Here is a 7,120-nt window from a genome sequence, read left to right on the forward strand (position 1 = left end):
ACAGGTGTGTGATTATGGTCTTGTGGATTTCGCAAAGGCGAAATTAATATCTTACCATGCTGCAGCATGTGGGCAGTGCAGGATGTGACACACACGGAAATCAGCTTGCTGGTTTGTAGACCATTTTGAGTGGTTGTGGGTTTTGCGATGGGTAATTGTACACTGAAGTCCAGAACAAGATAAATAAATGTTTTCACTTAATTCAATTCAATTTATTGTCATTAAAAACAATGTGCAGGCACATGTTAAAAATGAAATGAAATAATTGTCTCACTTGTACGTGTTATTATGGTTTCATGCACAAATACAGAGGAAGAACATTGGTGTAGAAGTTATATTTGTATACCGCAAAATTTGAATTGATGTTATTAATAGATTTTCCATTAATTTATCTTCAATACCTAACTCCCGGCTCACTGCCAGCCAGGCAGCATCTCTCTAGCGCTTTTCTTGACAACCAAAGCGCTTCACATGGAAGGGGGTAACTCACTTCAACCACCACCAATGTGTAGCACCACCTGGGGGGGGACAGAGAGAGAGAGAGAGAGATGCATGGCATCCATTTTGTGCCAGAAAGCTCACCACACATCAGCTTGAGGTGGAGAGGGAGGAATCATTGAGCCAGTTACATGGGGGGATGATTAGGTGGCCAGATGGAGACAGCGAGGTTGGGGATTTTGCCAGGGCACCTGGTAACCCCCTGCTCTTTGTGATAAGTGCCATGGGATCTTTAATGACCACAGTGAGTCAGCACCTCGGTTTAACATCTCATCCGAAGGATGGCACCTCCTACAGCACAGTGTCCCCGTCACTGCACCTGGGGCATTGGGATTTGATATTTGTTGGGGTTTTTTTTTTTAGGACCAGAGGCAAATTTCTAATTTGTGATATTGGGCTATACAAATAAAATTGACTTGACTTGACCAGAGGGAAGACTGCCCCCTATTGGCCCACCAACACCACTACCAGCTGCAGGAAGGTCTCCGTCCAAGTACTAGCCAATCCCTTACCTGCTTAGCTTCTGTCATTTGGCAGAGCCAGGGTACATGTTGGATGGCTGCCGGCATGTTGTGTGTACACAATTTACAGAATACAACATCGAAAGAGGATAACAGAAGTATAATGGAATTATAAATTATATGAAGAATATGAGGGGGAGGATGCCAAGCAGTGTTCAGATTTCACCCTAACAGTCTATGACTTAAGCCACGCGACCACCATCAAGATGTAGACCTGGCGGGAGGACAAAGTACACATGCACACAGGGGAGACTCACGTCACTCCGGTCACATACACAGAAGAGACGAGAGAAAAAAATCAGCAAGAGAAGAAAGGATATAACATTGAAACAGGATAACAAAATTATACGGATTTATAAACTGTATAAAAAGTGACTAGGGAGGATGCCATACAGTGTCCAGGTGGCAACTGCCATCACCATGGAGACCTGAGAGGATGACAGATTGTACGTGCACACAAAGGAGACTTGCATCATACCAACCACATACACAGGAGCAGAGAAAGGGGAAGACATGCCTATATGAACCATCTCCATACGAGCCATCTCGTTCGCGAAATATTGCCAAGTCAAGATGTGCCAAGCTGATAGTCTTACCCAAAAAGACTGAGTGCTGTAATAAAATCTAAAGGTGATTCAACAAAGTATTAGATTAGGAGTATCCATACTTATGCACCCAGGTTATTGCTCATTTTCTTATTTTCCCCTAAAGTGTTTCAGTTTGTTTTTCAAGTCCCCCCCCCTCTCTTTTTCTCCCCAATTGTACTTGGCCAATTACCCCACTCTTCTGAGCCGTTCCGGTCGCTGCTCCACCCTCTCTGCTGATCCAGGGAGGGCTGCAGACTACCACGTCTCCTCCGATACAGTCGCCAGCCACTTCTTTTCACCTGACAGTGAGGAGTTTCACCAGGGGGACGTAGCGCGTGGGAAGATCATGCAATTCCCCCCAGTCCCCCGCCCCCCCCCCCCAAACAGGCCGCCCGACTGACCAGAGGAGGTGCTAGTGCAGCAACCAGGACACATACGCACATCCGGCTTCCCACGCGCACACAGCCAATTGTGTCTGTAGGGACGCCTGACCAAGCCAGAGGTAACACGGGGATTCGAACTGGCTATCCCTGTGTTGGTAGGCAACGGAGTAGATCGCTACCTGGATGCCCATTATAAAGGGTTTTTACCCAATTAATAAACAACTGGCCAGGGGCAGACCATGCCCCCCCCCACACACACACACACATACCTTTCACGTTATTTTTGTAAGTTGCAATTTCACATTAATGGTGGAAAAAGTTTAATAAATCTGACATGAATTATTATCTTCGTTTCCATTTTTTTACAATACAAAAACCTGCCATTTTAACAGGTGTGTCAAGATGTTTTATATTCACTGTAATTCAGTAAAATATAGAAATCATATCTAACTCTCAAACTATAAAACTAACACATTGAGGGAAAAACCTTAAAAAAAAAAAATCTAATAAAATACTCCACAGAGAAAATAATGGCCAATAGGAGGGGGGGGAAATCAAAACAAGGTTTCCAGGAAAGAAAATGGTTCTAAAGTTTGTGTAGCATCAGCAGACAGGATTAATTTACTGGGAAAAAGCAAATATGTGTTCAGGGTTCGGGAGGTTTCCTGGTGGAGTTGAACTGACCGCTCAGGTACTGCAGCCTCCTTTCCAGCTCTTCTTTGGAGTTGCCGCTGGTCACTTGTCTGTTAAACACAAGGGAGATGGTCCATGAGCCAGGGCCCCAAATTCGGGCCACCAGTACCATCTGGGGGGGGGGGGGATTCTCATGCTGATTTCTGGTAAGGTGTACACCCCTAGTACTAGAAAATATGTGATAATCTTGCAGCGGTGGTAGCTTTGTGTTATCACTTGATTTGTAACCCCATGCAAAAACACTTTTCAAAACAATAATAAACCATTCTACTTCAAACTGATGGTTCGGTTCTCTTATTATTGACCCTATCGCTATGAAAATTGGTAGGAATATAGCTCAGACTATATATTCTTCAGAAAAGTTGTTCAAATTGGCATCTCTACATGTTATCTAGTGGCTGTACATTACATGAAATGTACTTCTGTTTTCATGAAATATGGAACAAAGGTTTCGTCTGTACATAATCTAAAGATTGATTACGATGTTTGCTACATAGATTTGAAGGGAATGTATTATGCAATTCAATAAACTAAATATAGTATAAGAATGGGGCATAGGATAACTTATATCACCATTTATACATAAATTAATATCAAGTTTGCAGCAGGTGCTTTTTTCAGGAGCAGGGTTTATGTGATTTTTTTTAAACCCTATGGCTGGCAATGTCATCAACTCATTCATTCATTCATTCATTCATTCAGTCACTGATACAGTCACTCACACTCTGCCCCCTAGTGGCATCCCACAAGCATTAGTTCAATGTCAATCACACTTCCACACAATGTTTTCACATGGCCAAGCAAGCCATCTCGGGACCACAGTATGAACAGGTAGGAAAACACTGCATTAGGTTGAACACCATTTTTTTTTGACATTGTGGACAATGTTTATAGGGTGGCATGTTTTTTTTCCATTTGTACGATAATCACAATTGCTAAGAAGTTCCAAAGTGTAGCATAGCAATGCTAATTCTATGTGGAAGACCAATTTATTTTATGCAAAAATGCTTCACATCTATGACACTGTGTGTTCGTTTTTCTGTTTAATGTATTGTGGTGTTGGGCTAGTCCTACACGATAGAGGACGCAGGCCAATGTCTGTGGACCAAATCTGCCAAGAGCTGGGCTTCCACACATTGAGAAACTAAAGCAGAGATCAGTCACCATTGAAGACCAAGAACTGGAAGTATATCTCGCAGGTGCACGTGTGGGCCCACAGCCTCTCCCAACCAGGGAACACTGTATCATGGAAATCAAAGAAGCTGCTCTTCTTGCCTGCAAGAACCTGGTGTGGAAACTTGCAAGGCAGACGGATTCAGAGAATCAGACAGTCCCAAGCTAGACTGGTTTTAATATCAGCACCAGGGACCAAGAACAAATCTCACAAGATATTATTGGGTATCTGCCAACCGTCAATTCACCAGCCACAGAGTTGACCACAGTATTTGAAATCCTGAACCAATCAGAGCTAATCAGGAAGGAACTGGTTCTAGAAACAATTGTGGTAGTCATGGATCAAGCACTATGCAAAAGCCACTGAAATTGCCTAAAGCACGAAGAATGCTTCTCCAACATTCTTCTGAAGATGGGAACATTTCATACTATACGCAATGCCTTAGCCATTCTAGGAAAGCAATTTCGGGATGCTAGTCTAAAGGACATATGCATAGAGGCTGGGGTTATCGCAGAGGGGTCCATCAATGGAGTTCTTGATGGTAAACTCTATAATCATACTGTCAGGGTCCACAAGTACATCTATGAATCACTGATGAGACTCGCATGGGCAGAGTTCACACCGTGGGTTGAGGACAATGTTCCAGAGAGGAGTGGGATGATCAAATGCTTGGACAATGTGAAAGACATGGCCAGTGTCTTGAACCAAGAGAAGCTGAACAATCTGCTGCAAAGTCCACACTTAGCTGAGCTGATAACCCTGTGGACCGACTTTCTGGAATACCTCCATCACAACAATGGAGAGCTTTACGCATTCTAGATGTCATAGATTGACATGGTAGAGGACGTAGTACTTGGCCTTCTGCACGCTTCTCATGAGAGGGGCTGGGAGTTGCACCTCCATGCTATAAGAACCATGATCCCATGGTGCTTCCCCTATGATAAGCTGAATTATGCCAGGTACCTGTCCCCTTACTTTGCTCAGATGACAAACCGCCCAGAGAAGAATCGTTCACTGTACGAGGCCTTCAAAACAGGCAGATATTCAGTGCAGCTGTCAAGTAACAACCCATTTGGGCAAATCCCTGTGGACCAGGCTACAGAAGTCACAGTTAACAAAGACACACAGACTCCTGGAGGCACACCACAGTTCAGCCTGAATGTTGGCGCTATTAAGCGTTACTACATAACAGCTGAGCATCACAGCGCATTCCTGGGACAGTTAAGGGAGATGGTGCAAGGCACCAAATCAAAGCTTTGTTTTGCAGAGCTATAGCAGCCAAGAATCCAAAAAGATGAGGAGGCAGTTTCAGCAGTGGTTAGCCTCATACATGGATGGGTCAACCCATTTGCAGAGAAGCAGGACCTCATTAGCATCTCTACAGCAAAGGCAGCACCCAAGGACATTGCCTCTGACCTCATGAAGGCATATGAGATTGGTCAGCAATGCTATAGAACCTTCAAGAATGACAGACTAAAGGAAGACCCACCAGCAAAGAAATTCCACGACCCAATCAAAACCAACAAGCTGAAAACCTGCAGTGATATGAGTAGGAAGAGAGAAGTGAAATCAAATGGGAGGGCAATCATCTTGAAAGCAGACAGGTCTTTGTTTGGATGCATCATAGTGATGGCACAAGGGTGCAGACTACATATGGAGGATATCCTTCCTTGTCCCCTTGGACCATTACCCTGGGCCCTCACCACACCAGATGTATTGCTGAGAAAGACAAATAAAGCTACTTGGCCACAACCTTGCAGAAAAATGTAGCAGTAGAAGAGAAACTCCCAGAAAACTCTGCTCCTGTAATTGGTGGAATTAACTTGGTCCAAAGAGTGAAGGGTGATCAAGTTACTTTCAGAGATGTTGCCACAACAATTCTGGGTATGGCTCTGGGGGAAGGCAGACAGAGTAGCAGACTAGATGTTGTGTTCGACACATACAAGGAGAACTCTATCAAGAATAGTGAACGATTTCTATGGGGAGAAGAGACTGGTCGTAAGTTGCAAGGTATCACAAGCACACAGATGGTGAGGCAGTGGAGGAGCTTCCTGACCAAAGTAGTCTCATTAGCTTCTTATTCCATGAATGGAGGAAGGCGTTGTACAGAGCAAATGAGGATGTTATCGACTTTGGATTGCACCACACCTATAACGTTAGCTTTGTGAAGATGAATGCAGAGTAAAGAAAACTTGAATGATTCTCCAGTAGGGAAGTTTTTGATGCTGTAGCACAGGAACTGAAAACGTGAAGAGAAATAAAGATAAAAATAAACAGAAGGTAGTACACGAAAGGTAATTTATATGCGTGGTAACAGGTACAACTTGCTGACCCCCAGAAAAGAAAAAAAATGTCCGTGATTACGGGTTGATGGGGGGGCTCGGATGCCAGAAATTATTGATTAGGGCATCCGGGTGGCGTGGCGGTCCATTCTGTTGCCTACCAACACAGGAGGTCGCCGGTTCGAATCCCTGTGTTACCTCTGGCTTGGTCGGGCATCCCTACAGACACAATTGGCCATGTCTGCAAGTGGGAAGCCGGATGTGGGAATGTGTCCTAGTCACTGCACTAGCGTCTCCTCTGGTCGATCGGGGCACCTGTTCGGGGGGGGGGGGGCTGGGGGGAATAGCGTGATCCTCCCATTCGCTACATCCCCCTGGTGAAACACCTCAATGTCAGGTGAAAAGAAGCGGCTGGCGACTCCACATGTATCAGAGGAGGCATGTGGTACTCTGCAGCCCTCCCCGGATCAGCAGAGGGGGTAGAGCAGTGATTGGAATGGCTCGGAAGAGTGGGGTAATTGATCAAGCACAATTGGAAGAAAAGGAGGGGGGGGGGATCCGAAAAAAAAAGAAATTATCGATTAGTCCACCTGATGTTGTTCACTGAACTTAACCAGAGTGCTCTGAAAATCCCAGACATGCACTTTATAACTTTGCTCCTTTTACTCCGTTACAGCTATATTAAACATCTGTATAGGTAGCTCACCTAAACACAGAACTAGCAACATACAAATCCCTTTGAAATGGCTGTTATCTTTCGCCATTGTTCCATCAACAGAAGCTTTTTAAGTCATCTGGGTTTTTGGTACATTCTGCAGACTCATGTATGTGTAGAATGCACCAACAACATACACAAAGCAAACAGTATACACCAAGTATGCGATACTGCAAGCTTTGGGGGCATACTATTAAGTACGTAGAATACAGCGTGCATTGCATACTCTACATGAGGCCTACATCAACAATGTGATTACAGGTGGTG

This window comes from Lampris incognitus, chromosome 12 (assembly GCF_029633865.1).
Source record: "Lampris incognitus isolate fLamInc1 chromosome 12, fLamInc1.hap2, whole genome shotgun sequence".
Classification (NCBI taxonomy): Eukaryota; Metazoa; Chordata; class Actinopteri; order Lampriformes; family Lampridae; genus Lampris; species Lampris incognitus.